The sequence below is a fragment of the Pseudonaja textilis genome, chromosome Z (assembly GCF_049901715.1).
Source record: "Pseudonaja textilis isolate UNSWEBS1 chromosome Z, rPseTex1.2, whole genome shotgun sequence".
Classification (NCBI taxonomy): domain Eukaryota; kingdom Metazoa; phylum Chordata; class Lepidosauria; order Squamata; family Elapidae; genus Pseudonaja; species Pseudonaja textilis.
In genome coordinates this window covers 108,105,939-108,121,260 of record NC_142008.1, presented here as the reverse complement: position 1 = coordinate 108,121,260, position 15,322 = coordinate 108,105,939, and positions in this window count along the sequence as shown.

Here is a 15,322-nt window from a genome sequence, read left to right as displayed (position 1 = left end):
CCTTTTCCTTGCTAAGAAAGTGGTAAATCTGCAGTTTCAGGGGATCTTAGATGAAATGGAATATTGGAATCCCTTCCAGTTGGCATTCAGCCCTAGATATTGGATGGAAATGGCATTGGTCACACTTTAAAAAAAATTTTTTTTTATTGATGTTACAATTAAAACAGACCAACAACACATACAAAAATGTAAGAGACAAAAAGAAAAGAAGAAAGGAAGAAGAAAATAGAAAGAAAAAGATAGAAAACAATTAAAAACATTTTCATCTTCAACAGTTTGTGAGACCTCCTTTTTATCCTAATTTTATGCCATATACACACTTAATCCTTATATATATCTGTATATCACTACTATGGTTCTATCCTATCCTCTTTTGCCTTTTAGTGTGAAATCTATCTTTGGTCTATCCATTTGTACCAGCAGTTCCAGCTGTTGTAGTATATTGAAGTAGCTTTATTTTTTAATGCAAGGTTAATTTGTCCATTTCTGCACAACTTTAAATTTTTTGAATAATCATCTCCTTTTATGGGACATGAGACTGTTTCCAACATTGTGCAAAAGCCAATCTGGCCACTGTCAAAATATGTATTATTATATATTTCACTTTTTTTGGCATTTGTTTATCAAAGATCCCTATTAGAAAGAACTAATAGAAAGGACTGGTTTGAATTTGATCTGTTCTCTTGTCATTTCCTCCAGCCAATTTCTAATTTTCTGCCAATACTTTTGAGCTTCTGTACAAGACCACTACATATGGAAGAAAGTTCCATCTTTTTTTTCTTTTTTTTTGCATTTCCAGCAATTCGGACTCATATTGGGGTGCATCTTCGCTAATCTCGAAGGAGGAAGATGCCATCTATAAAACATTTTATAGGCATTTTCTTTGTATGCTATTGATTTTGTAATTTTATTATTTCTACCCCAGACCTTTTCCCGTTCCTACTCCAGGCTATCATGTTCCCTTTTACAATTTCTTCTTCTAATTCTACCTCTAATAAATAATTATAAAATTTTGTTATATTTTTTTTTGCCTGATCCTAATAGAATTTTATCTAATTGCTGGAGTTTATTATTAATTCCAAATTCTTTCTTGTCCTGTTTGTATCTACTTTGAATTTGAAGATATGCTCACCGATCAATTTTTAATCCCTGATCTTGAAGGTCTTGCCACGATTTCAGATTTCCTTGTGTATCCAATAGGTCCTTATATTTAATCATTTTAGTAATATCCAGATTATTTGGGTGGGTCAAATAATCTCTCCATTGTTGAGATTCAGATTGGTATCTTTAAGTAGTGTTTTTTCTGTGTTTTCTTCCAATTAGTCAATAAAGAATCTCTGATTACGTGTCTGTGCAAATATTTCTGGCTAGATTTCCCAATATCCCATAAAAAAGCATGCCACCCCCTCTGTAAGTCATGGTCTTCTAAGAGTAATATTCTCTTATTGGTTAAATTCACCCATTCCTTCAACCATACTAAAGAGGCTGCATTATAATACAACTCCCAATTTGGGAGTGCCAGCCTTCCCCTGCTCTTCATATCCTGCATTGCCTTTAAGTTTATTCTAGGTTTTTTCGCTTGCCAGATGAATTTTGCAGTTATTGTGTTAAGTTCTTCAAAAAACTTTTTGTGTACTTTAATTGGAATCGTCTGAGGAATTTTGGAAGAATATTAATTTTAATAGCAGCCATCCTGCATAATTGTGAAAGTTGCAGTTTGCCCCATGTTTCTAAATCCGTCTTTACCTGTTACATTAATTTGTTATAATTGTTTTTCTTTAGTGTCTTACAATGTGCTGTCAACCATATTCCTAAATACAGTATTTAACTTTCTTTATCACTTGTAGTCCCATAACTTCTTCTAGTTCTGATTTCTGTTTTTCTGTTAAATTTTTAGTCATTAATTTTGTTTTCTTCCTATTAATTTTTAGTCCTGCTACTGCTCCAAATTGTTCTAATTCATTCATCAGTTTTTGTCCTCTTTCTATTGGTTCTTCAATGAAAAAAATCATATCATCCACAAACACTTGCAATTTATATTCTTTCTTAACCTTTAATACTAAATGTCTGGGTTCTGTCTAATTCGTGTTAATAATGCTTCTAGTGATAATATGAAGAGCAGGGGTGAGAGTGGGCAGCCCTGTCTGACTCCTTTTTCTATTTTTATTGGGTGGGTATATTTCCTGTTTATTATAGTATTAGCCTGTTGTGTATCATAAATGGTTGTTATATTATTTTCAAATTTGGTGCCTAAATTCATATTATAAATTTTTTGGATTAAAAATTGCCAATTTAAATTATCGAAGGCCTTCTCTGTGTCTAAAAACATAAGTGCAATTTGCTTTTCAGGTTGGGCTTCATAAAATTCTAAAACTTCTAATATGATTCTTAAGTTATTCCTGATTTGTCTAGTCGGGAGAAATCCACTTTGGTCTTCATGTATATGCTCATTTAACATTCTTTTTAGTCTACTTGCTATAATAGAAGTAAATACTTTGTAATCAGTATTTAACAATGAAATCGGCTTATAATTTTGTAAATATCAGGGATCTGAATCCTCCTTCGGGATCAGCAAAATCAATGCCCCCCTCCATGAGTCCAGCATCCTGGCTGCCAATAAGACATCATTAAAAACTTCCACCATAAGAGGTCCTATTTGTTCTGCTATTGCCTTGTACAGCTCCCCTGGGATCCCATCTGGTCCCAGGGATTTGTTGTTTCTCTGGTTCTCTATTGCTGATTTCAATTCAAACAAAGTAATGTTTTTGTTTAATAATTTTTCCATTTCTTCCCCAATTGCTTTATCCTTCATTTCATCTAAATAGTTTCTTACCCTATCTTCGTTAACTTCTTCCTTTTTATATAATTCTTCAAAATACTTATGGGCAATTTATTTTTTCTGTTCTATCCCTTGTTGTATATCCCCCTTTCCATCTATCAGCTGATAAATCAATCATTTTTCTTTCCTTTTTTAAAGTCTATATGATAGCCATCTCCCTGGCTTGTTGGCATGCTCAAAATGAGTTTGTCTAGTTGTATTCACATTTATAATCATTATCTCTTGTTCAATTAAATTCAAATTCATTGTATCCCAAATGTTTTGTTTCGTAGTTGCTCCATTCTTATTTTCCTTTAAAAAATAGTTTAATTCCTCCTTGAGTTTGTTCATATACTCTTTTTCTCTTATTAACTGAGTATTTAACATCCATCTTTTCTTGGGTTTTTCCCTACCCTTCCATATTATCTGAATTGGATTGTGACCTGCCCATTCATTGAGTAGGATTTCAATCCCTTTTATCTCATTTGCTATTTCCCTATTCATCCATGCCATATCAATTCATCTCCATATTTGATGAGGATTTGAATAGAATGTAAATTGTTTTTCCTCCGGATGTAATCTTCTCCATATGTCAATCAAATTTAACTCCTTCATCATTTCCATACATTTCTTGGGAAGCTCTCTTTTTTCCCCTTTGTTCCTTCCCCCATTACTGTGGTCTTTTTGATAATCAGCATTAGAATTAAAGTCCCCTATAATATCAGTATTTCTTTTTTTCCAATCCTACTATTTTTCCATAAAGATGCTTAAAAAACTCTTTTTGATCTCCATTCTGGGTGTAGATTACCACTAAGAGAATTGGGATGGCATTAATCCAGATTGCAAAACCAGAGTTCTTCCCTCAGGATCTGACCATATTAAATCTCCTTTCATATCCTCTTTAACATATACTGCAATCCCTTTCCTTTTCCCCGTGTCTGCTGGTGTGGTGAATAGCTTCCCTAATTTTGGACATTCTACGTATTTTTCATCTGTTTTCTTTATATGAGTTTCTTGTAGACATACTATATCAGCATTTTGATTCATTAATTTGGCTATTATCCTTTTCCTTTTTATCAGCAATTTTAAACCATTTATATTAATTGATAGTAGTTTCTTTTCTTCTTCCATTTAATTAGTTCTGTTTCACTCTTTGTCTTGTAATGGCTCTGGTCTCTCCTTGTGTCTGAAGATGTGTCCTACTTTCTTCTCTCTCCTGTTGTAATTGAGTATTTCCTTGATTTCCTAAAGTTCCATCTCTGTTCTTATGATAGCCTTGATCTTCCTGGGAGTTCATTTCCAGTTCATCCTTTCTGCTCTGGTCTTCTGGGCCTACCAATCAATCATAAAATTCCTGGGCCTTTTCCATAGAGTATTTTGATTTTCCTTTTGTCCCAAGAAACTAACATCCCCTCTTGGATTAGCCATTTAAATACGATTCTTTTGTGATTTAAGTAAGCTGCTAAGAATTTATAATCTCATCTTTGTTTTCTTACTCTTCTTGGTATTTGTTTGAGAACCAAGACTTCTTTGCCTTTATACGTGATTGTTTCAACTCTTGACATCATATATATGATATCCCGGACACTCCTTCTCATATATGGACTTCTCTTGAGCATTTGTGGCATCTTGCATAATTAGTGCTAACCCTGTAAACTTCATCAAACTCCTTCAAGATATCATCTTTATCCTTTTCCAATAATCCCACCAGTATTCCTGCCATTAGTTGTTCCAAGTCTTCTTCTTTGGATTCCACTATGTTTTGGAATCTCAAGCATGTAGCAGCCATATCCATCTCTAGATAGACCAGTGAGTCCTCCATTTCTTTACTCACATTCTTTACTTGTTCATCTACCCTTTCTAATTTCCTTTCAGTTTGTTCAGTCCTTTTCTCTACCTCTTTTATTGTTGCTTCATTTTTCTCCAAGGCCTGCTGTAATAATCCAACTTTGTCCTCTACTTTGGAGATATCCACTTTCATTTCTGCTTTTAATTTCCCCGTCTCCTCTTTTAGTTCATTGATATCTGCTCTCGTCTCATTATGGTTTTTCATCATTGTTTCTTGCAGCTTCATCATCAATTCTTGTAAAGTTAGCAGAATTGATTGAATGTTGGCATTCAAGATGTTAGATTGTTTCTCCATTGGTAATGTTTCTTCAATGTTTTTTTGTGCCATGAACGAAGCTGTTGCTGACATAGTTGTTAATATCTGGGTGACCTTTCTTCCAGTTTTCAGAGCTGTAGTTGTGGAAGTCATTTCTTTTAAGATATTTTTCTGTTGCTGTAATATATTAATTATATTACCCCAAATTAACATTTAGTAATAGAATCTCTATATTAGGATTGACCAGTATCTAATTACTTAATCTATCTATCTGCTTGAAAATTGTGCTCTTAGCTGGTTTTTATTATCACTGTATTATTTTAAATCCAGATTCTAAATCACATATATAGTTTTGTAAGGTCTCAATGCTCAGCCTCTATACATAACTGCATGTAATTAAAAAATGTATATAAATATTATATCCAAATCCAACTATATTTAAATATTATAGATAAACATATTTATTATCTAACTTTGTTTTAAATATTCTTAAACACAACAGTATTACATTCATCCCCAAGTGGATTAATTGTGATTGCACAATGAATTATAATATTAATATATAATATCCTATAGTTATTAATTAAATAATACTTAATGTTCTTACTATTTTCCCTATATATCTAATCGAAGTATAGCTATCACTATTATTAATAAATCAATTAAATCAGTTAATTCAATTATTTAACAATCAATTACAACAATCAATTTTCCTTTCCCCAGTGTACATATTTATAATCATTATAAAGAGAGATTGAAGAAGGAGAGATAGTTCATCATAGTGCCAGATGGTGGGGGAATAAAGAAAAAACGAGCAAATGTATACAGGAAAAAGGGAATAAAGAAGGGGAAAAAGGGATTCTGAAGTAAGTTTTTAGCTTTCCATCTCTACGTTTAAGAGCTTTCACTCCAAACGTACCAGAAGTGAGGAGGTAAAAAATGCTGAGTAGTGACTGTAATTACACGGTATCTCCACACATTTGGAAGCTTCCACTTTTACCTTTCGTCTTATTTTCTTCAGATGGAACCACCTCCTCAGTTAGATCAGTATGCTCCCTGAGGGGCAGTTAAGTGGTTTATATCAGTTATATTGTTACAATAACTACAGGGTTTCTAAGTATCGACTGTGGCGCCACACTGTCTCTGTTCCATCAACTCTGATCTTCTTCCTGTCTCTGATTTAATAAAGTCTTTCAGCATAAAAATCAAATGAAATAGTCCAAATCCTCCACACCTTCCAGTCACCTTCCAGCTGCTATATTCCCTTCTATTATTATCAGTGTGGTATATCTCCCGACCTTGTAAACTTCAATTTTACTAGTTATTGTCCTCTATCTTTCTTCTGTCTGCCAAGCCCCTTCACTTTCACTTGCCTCACATCCGCTTTTTGGCCACTTCCTTTTAGGGCTCCAGACAGACACTTGTAACTAGCCTTATAAAAGTCTATAGCATTCCAATCATCCTCTCCGCTGCTAATTTTCTCTGCCACTCTGTTCACCAATGATCCCACAAACTGTCACTCTCTTGCTTCTTTACATCAGTGGCAGTCCGGACTTTGGAGCCGCCATTGATAGGTGGCTGTTTCTTGCTTGTTGGACTCTGGAGGGCTCCTCTTTGCTGCAGGGGGTTTGCCTTCCCCACGCTGCAGCCCGAGTCTCCCCCACACCAGCCCGAATCTCTCCAGGACTCGTGCACCCTCAAAGGATCACAACAACCACAAAAAGAGATTAACTGAAACCACAAATAGGCTTCTGCACCTCTGTTCCTCCTTGCCTTACCACCGGAAGTCCCCAAAGGTCAGCATTGGTCACACTTTTTGATGAACTCTGGTGAGAACAGTATGGAGCTGTATTTGTTTTACTTAAACATGGTTCCAGGGATTGGGAGGGGGGAAAAATATTTTCCCAGTTCAAAGCCATTTTCAGTTGGTGCTAATTAGGAACAAGAGGTCTGACCCTTGGCTTTAATTGTCCATCTTTGCCCACAGTGAATTCTTGGTGCCTAGAGGCTGTTAAACTCTGGGATTAAAACTGAACCCAACAAGAAAAAGTGGGTTTGAGTTTGGGGCTCCCAGATTCTTTGAGAATTACCATATTTGGTAATGGTAATTGGATGGGGTTGCACTGTCCCAAAGTTACCATGGATGTAATTGGTGGCTTCTCTTGGACTTAAAGTCATGCTTGAGGATTATGTGTCTTTTGAGGTCAGCAGGGCCTTTGCACAACAATGAGTTGTACATAAAATATATACTTTTCTGGACCAACATACTCTTCTTTCTCTCAGACCATAGTCCTCTATTGTTTGGACTACTATAGTGCATTCTGCATGGGACTGTGCCTGAAAAAGATGCAGAAGTTTCATTTGGTTCAAAATACAGTGTTCCATATAGTTTTGTAAAAATTGAGTAAAATGGCAAGAAAACATAGTAGGAAGATGGTGATAATCAGCAAACTTGACTTTCACAAGGAAAAAAAATGCAAGTCTTATATGTAACACAAGCAAAACATGTGATACCAAAAGTGCTCATGCTGCCACATTCTGGACTAGTTGAAATATTTTGATGGTCTCTAAGGCTGCTCCATAGAGTGCATGGTTGAGATAATCTCAATAAATAAATAGATAGATAAATAATGGTATCCTTCCAAAATAAAAAGTCATTTCACCAATAGAGTTCTTCTTTCTAGATCACATGCCTGTGGGGACAGCCAGGTGTTAAAAACCTTATAAATGTTTAATGGGATCCATCCTAAATGGGCATAATGGGGTTTCTAATTGGCAAGAAACAAATGAGCAAAACAAAGTGAGGGAAAATTAGAGAATGTTTATTTAATTTGCCATATAACTATATTTTTAAATAATGAAGCAAGATAAGTAGGAGAAAACAAGAAAGAAGGAAAGCATGAGAAAGAGACAGTTAAAAGTCTAACGATGCTGTATTAGCTCTCATATCTGCTATCTTTGCTTAATATTTCAAATACATTTCTTCAGTGAGACCAAGATTAATGCCCTATTAATACCTCAGTACCTTTTAACTTAGTTAAAACTAAATGCTTGACCCAGCTTAGCTTTCATATGAAAACTCATCCAAACTGTATCTCCCCAAAATCAAAGGCTAACCTACAATGGCTTTAAATAAAAGCTGTTAACAGACAAAAATAATTAAAAAGGTCTGGTTTCAAATTATTAACTTTTTCTCTTAATGAGATGGTCCCTATTATTTAGCTCTGGCCTAACAATGATTATGTAACATTTGGGGAAATATATGTAGACAAGCAAACCTGCACTGGAGGCCAAAATGGAGAAAACCTCCACAGCCACCATGTATTTGCCTTTCATACTCAGGTATGATGGAACAAAGGAGACCCACACACTGCAGAAGATCAACATGCTAAATGTGAGACATTTAGCCTCATTAAAACTGCTGGGGAGTTTCTGGGATAAAAAAGCAACAGTGAAACTGGCAGATGCCAAAAAGCCCATGTAGCCCAGGACACAGTAGAACATGGTAGATGAGCCTTCGCTGCAAAGCAATATAATTTCCTCAATTTCTGAATGGGTGTCAATATCAGGGAAAGGGGGAAATGTGAATAGCCACACTGTACAGATGCCTCCTTGAACCAGGGAACAGGAAAGAACAATGGACATGGCCAATCCTCTTTCCATCCAGTTCCTCAGCCTGGATCCTGGCCTGGTGGCCATGAAAGCCAGAATCACAGTAATAGTTTTTGCCAGCACAGAAGACATGGCCACTGAGAAGATGATGCCAAAACTAATTTGTCAGAGAAGACATATTATATTGCCAGGTACAAAAAGGAACTCCAGTGAGCAAAGGAAGCAGAGGAGGAGAGAGATGAATAAAATATAAGTGAGGCTTTGGTTATTAGCCTTGACAATGGGAGTATGGTGATAGTTCAAAATGTTGCTAGCACTACAGCTGTGCAGAGAGAAAAGAAAATTGTCAGAATGACTAGACTTATTCCCATTGGTTCCTCATAGGATAAGAATGAAATTCTCTTTAGAAGACATGAATCTTGGTTCTTATTTGGATATTGACCTTCTGGGCATTTATAATAGTCATCCATGTCTGCAATGGAAATATACATGTAATTAAATTTGTGTTTGGCTTTATTATTATTCTATGAATATCATTATTATCTCTTTTATTCATTAAACATGAAACTCAGTCAACTAAACATTCAAAAATGCATCACAAATAACATTGACTGGTGCTAATGCTTGATACAGATTGCTGCCAGTGTCCTAGGTATCAACCAAGTATTTTCTTAAGATGTACAATGTTCCAAGTAGCACAGTTTTTTGCAGTTCCACTGGTGTTATTGCAGGAAACTGCAATTTCTTGATGTGTTTTGTAAAATTCTTGAACATGGTACCAAGTCCCTGATGACAATGGTATAACTGTTACATGTTTCATCCATAACCATGTAGTTTTGATGACCAGGTTGCAATATTTTGTGATTTTTTTTCCAGTTCTTTTTTCTTTGACTCTGGTACAGTGATATCAATAAATTGTATGCTTTGACCTTTGACAACTGTGATATCTGGCATATTGTGTTCCAAATGGTGATCCATCTATATTTGAAAGTCCCATAAGATCTTCACCTTTTTATTTTCAACTTTTTCCACTTTATGTTCCCATGACTTTTTGGATACAGGTAGGGCATATTTTTTTATATACTGACCAGTGGATTAATTTAGCAACTCGATCATGTCTAGCTTTGTAGTCATTTTGTGCAATTTTGCTGCACTCACATGTTAAGTTTTTTATTTTTTATTTATTTTAACAACAAAGACAACGAATAAAATCATATTTCAATTTTACAGTGTGTTGGTTGGATACATATATGTTGTGAATATAGTAATATAATAATATAATATAGAAATTCAGTTATCTTATTATATAATTTCTTGTAGAATTCATGTTGTTTCTTATTTGGTCCATATATTGCTATTAAGAACATATTTGAATTGTTGTCTGTTATTTCCTCCATCAGTATTCTCCCTTCTTCATCTGTAAAAATTAGTTTGGCTTTAATTATATTTGTAATGTATAAGATTTGTGTGCATCTTTAATTTTTCTAATTTATTAAATGTCTTTTTCCTTTTAATAGCCGAGTTCAGTCCATTTATATTTATGGAGATTAATTTCTTTTTTTCTTCCATTGTTTATACTTTATATGTAGGGTTTATTGCTCTTGTTGTTCTTTGTTCTCTTGGTTCTTTCAGTTTCACTCTACCACCTACTGCTCCTCCTTCTTGTCCTTTTTCTTCTCTTTTTTCCAGTTCTTTAGCCATCTCCGCTTGTATTTTAAGTTCGTCCTCTCTTTCTCTCTCATCATCTTTCCCTCTGAAATATTCTTCATAAAATAATACTGCTTTCTTAACTGAATCCAACCTATGCCTTTGTTCTCTCCAAACGAACATCAAGAATCAGCTATCTAAAGTTCACTTTTTCTTGATTAAAATCTTTATCAATAATTGATATTCTCTTCTCAAATCTCTCACTTTCCTTGTCACTTGTTTTAAGACCTTGATCTCCTTCTCCTTATACTTCAAGGGGTCATCTCTTGCTTTCTGTAGTATCTCTGTTCTAATTGTTTTCTTGGTAAATCTCACATGGACTTCTCTAGGTAATTTATTCCTCATAGCATATCTGGTATATACTTGGAATACTTCATCCATTCCATCCATCATTTTTTCCTTTGATACTTCCAAGGCTCCTGCCAGGACTTTTGTCATAATTTCTACAAGGTTTTCTCCTTTTTCTTCCACAATATTCTGAAATCTTAAATAGAAATCAGCCTTGTCCATCTCGCAGAGTAATGTGTCTTTCCCCTTTGCATGCTCAACTGCTGTCAATCTGTTATCTATTTCTCCTACTTTCTTCTGTCTGTTCATCTTTTTCTTCCATCTTTTGCATTCTTCCTTCATTTTTCATCATCATTTGTTGTATGTTTTCCATTTTATCTTTCATCTTTCCCATCTTCTTTTCCATCTTTCCAATTCTATCATCTGTATGCTTCCCTTGATCTTGCAGTATTAATTTTAATTCTTGCATTAAAACCTCCTTTTCCTTCTCTCTCTCCTGTTGCAACATGGTTGTTATGGATTGTTAACCAGCTGGGTTCAGTGATGAAGAAGTGGGGATCGGTGATTCAATGGCAGTAGTTTTCTCAGGCAGGTTATAATCCACTCACAAAATATCAAAAATAAAACATTCAGGTTCTTTTCTACCTTAATCCAATTGTATTAAAAAAAGAAGTAAAAATAAAAAAGTTTAAGAGAAAAATGAAAAATAAAGAAGAGAATATATAAAAAGGGTATAAAATCCAAAAATTGAGGAACAAAAGAAAAAAAAAACCAAAAATACAAATCCTCCAGCTTCTAAGAAGAAAGAAAAAAAGGGAAAAAATAGAAACATCCAATTTATAATCTACTTGTTAATGAGAAAAATAAGGGAATAAGGAAAAAAGAAGAAAAGAAACAAAGTGTTCCAAATTCAATCCAAATGTTAAAAAGCCAAAAGGCCCAAAGTGTGCACCAGCAGAATAAAGAGAGAAGCTAAGCAGAGAAAAAAAGGAAAAAGTTCGAATTTGCCAGCTGTTGTTTAGAATTTAAGTCACAAACTAAGCCAATGCCTCAATATAATGTCCAACAAACCAAAAAGCCAAAGTCAAAAACATATATCTTGTCCAAGATCACAGTAATCTTTTTTCTTCTATTTAACTTTCCAGGTTTTTACAAAATCTGTGAGAGCAACGCCTGTTTTCAATGCTCACTCTCTTTCTTTTTCTCAACAGTAGTCAAAACAATTTAATCTTTGATGCCTGTTGAAATTTCCCAATTTTATGGATCTTTAGATGGCAGTGTTGTTTAGTTATATTGTAACCATATAATTTAAAAAAGTGAAAGTAAAAGAGAAAAACTATCCAGATTTTTTAGGTTTAAAACAAAGTTAAAGTTCTTCTAAAAATTATCGTTATAAAGTCCATTCCAGTTAAACAAGAAAAATTATCTTTAAAAGAAATAGAGTAAAATAAAATAATCCAAATAAAGTGACAGCTAGCCATGTGTTCTATTTCACCACTGTTCTCTGCTTTTCTGTCTTCTTTGTTTTAAACAAGCTTTCCCCTTAGGATACTCTTCTATCTTTAAGTAGAAAAAAAAAAGAAAATTCTCACCCAAGCCAACACACTTTCTTCTTCCAATTTTCTTTCCTTCTGGGGCTGTCACAACTTTCTAGTGGCTTTAATGGCTGCTTCCCTCTGCTGCCGGTCTTCAGGGGCTTTCCTGGATCAACCAAGGACTTTGTGATGTCCCTGGGATTGACAGGATATGCTCCCTTCACTTACCATTTCTTTGGGATGGTTCAGGTCCAATTGGATCATCCAACTGCGGGAGTTTGGGTGGCTTTCCCTAGAGCTCAAGGGATCGACATCTTCTCACCGTGATGCCAACCTGCACTCACATATTAAGTTGAAACAGTTTCAACTTTGTCACTGGAAAGTCAGCAGTTTGGATTGTAAGTGGATCTTTGCTTTTATGGCATTAGTTTGTAGTGCTTGTTCTTGAGCAGCAAGTATTAAACCTCTTTTTGATAGTTCCTCTCTTAAGCCATGCCCATGTCCAGTTGTTATCACATTTTCCTTCAATGTTTTTCAAGTGCTGAGCATGCAAAGCTGGATGATGATGATGATGATGATGATGATGATGATGATCATCATCATCATCATCATCATCTTATATTTCCCTTAACAGCATCATTGCACTGACATTATGTATTTATTTTATTTGCTTGTTTGTCAAACATGTACAAGATAACAAATATAGGTATGAACATAAACATGAACAAAGGAAGTAAATATAGATAAATGGGGACAGTAAGACAGGGATGGTATGCACACTGGTGTGCTTATGCATGCCCCCTTTATGGATCTCTTAGGAATGGGGTGAGGTCCAGTGTTGGTATTCAAAAACCTTTACTACCCGTTCTGAGGGCATGGCTTGGTGGGTCTGGCCATGTGACTGGGTGGGCGTGGCTTTTTTGCAGCCCCCACCCATTTTTGGGACTTCTTAGCCACAAAGGAGTCTCTGGGAGGCATTTTTGCTCCCCTAAGGCTCCTCTGGGGCTCAGGAAGAAAAGGAACAGAGCATGGGAGGGGCATGCAGCACTCCTCCAAGCTCTGTTTTGGGAGCTTCCTAGCCTCAGAGAACGCTCTGGGGGAGCGTTTTTGCTCCCCTAAGGCTCCTCTGGGGCTCTGGAAGGAAAAAATGGAGGGGGGGACTGAGCTTCTCCCTCCATTTTTGCCTTCATGGGCCTCAGCAAGGGGAATCCCAGCAGCTGATCTACAGCTGATTATCAGGAGGGGAAAAAAAGAAAGAAATACCTTAGGCGAATGTAAGGCAGGCTCATGGGGTGAGCAAGCATCGGGAGGGAGGGCGACCAGGTGGGGGGACGTGGCTAGCCAGAAGTTACTACCGATTTGGCGACACACACCAAATTCTTTTTTTTTTTAAGAACAAGTTTTATTGATTTTTGAAGACAAACAAAACATAAAACATAAAAGTATAAAACCTCCTTTCTAAGAATTACTTATAAATTTTAACAAGGCAAATAAAGCATTATTTTTTAAAACATAGTTCCACATTATCACATTTCCATTTACACATATATATCTTTTCCAAATTTCTCATTATTTCTCCCTTCACTTTTGTTCAATTATATTTCTTTCTATCAAAGTTTTAGTAATTCTCAATCAGTCATAAGCACACAGAATACTTAACATAAAACAAGACATTTAAAAAAAACCTCCTTAGTTGTCATTTATACATGTCTTTTCCAAATTTCTCTCCCTTTAGTTTCATTCCTCCAAGGTTTTATTAATTCACAATCAAACATAACTAATCAAAACATAAAACATAAAACTTCTTTTGAAAAGTGGCTTAGCCCCGGGTTACATCTTTTTTAACAGACCTAAATCAAATTCATGCTCACCTTATATACCATTCATATCTTATTAACCATTTTATATTTTCTATATAACTTCTCCCATCTTTTCACTCTCTTAGTTATGTTTTGTTTATTTCATCTTATTTCAAAATCATTATGCTTATACCTTTTGTCCGTTCTTTTCCAATCATCTATTTATCTCTTCTCTTTAGCAAAAAATTTCCCCTGTAATCACTTTTAAAGTGTGACGCCTTCCCCTAAAGTAAAACTTAAAATAATACATAATTTCCATCCTGATTCTGCCTAGTACATTCTACATATTAAATCTTAAAATAAAAGAATAATACTTATAGTATAGTTAAATATATAATTTCCATTCTAATTCTAATTCTGATTAGTACATTATTTTAGAATAAGAAAATAAAATACTAAGTTTATAATAACATTAAGACAATAACGAATTAAACTATAACTAAACATTAATCATTTTACACATTCTCCTTAATATTTTATTAAATATTAAAATCTATCATTATTAAACATTAATATTTTATTAAATATTCCAATAAACTATTTCAAATGCAAATACTACAATACTATCTTATGTACTCTTTCAGAATCTTTCTTTAATTATGCACTATCCATTATCCTTTATCTCTAAAAAAAATTTGCTTTTTGAGATCTTGTTCTAGCCCGTGGCTTTTTTTTTCCCCTCCCTTTCTTCTCCGGTCTGGTCTTTTTGCCCCCCCAGCCTCCCCTTTTTAACTTCCCCTCTCTGTTGTAATTCTCTTTTCAACTGCTTTCTAACATTGTACCTTTTTTTCACCCTATTTTTCTTTTTCTTGGTTATTTTATTAGATCTTAAATTCTCATTTTTCCTTCCTCTCTTCCCATTTTCTTTCTTAATCAAACTTTTTAGTCCATTAAAGATGGCTACTTCCTCTTCTTCTTCTTCTTCTTCTTCTTCTCCTTCTCCTTCTTCCTCAAGTATTTGCTGGTACATAGAAACCGCCATTTCTAAAAAGTGGAAGGCAGCTCCCAAAGAATCCTTGCCACTGTCTTTCTTTTAATTTTTCATATTCCATTTTTAGTTCATCCACAGATGGTGCCATTGTAAATTTTTAAAAACAACCCAGATGCTTTCAATCTTAAAGTAATTTCCAAATGTCAAAGTTATCAAACAATCCAAACAAACAAAAATTATTTCCTCTTCTTCTCTTTACAATTTTTCCTCCAGGGGCAAAACCCCAAATGTATTTTAAAAGCCGTATTACAGTTAATTGATGGTCTTAAAATCTTCAAGGTGTCTCCTCCAACAAAGTTTTAAAGATTTTTTTTTTAAGTCCTCTCCTTCCCACTTGTAACAAAGAGCTTATTTTTACCTTTAAAAAGCAGGTTTTTCTGTGCTCCTTTGCTTTCTCCATAAGGAAGG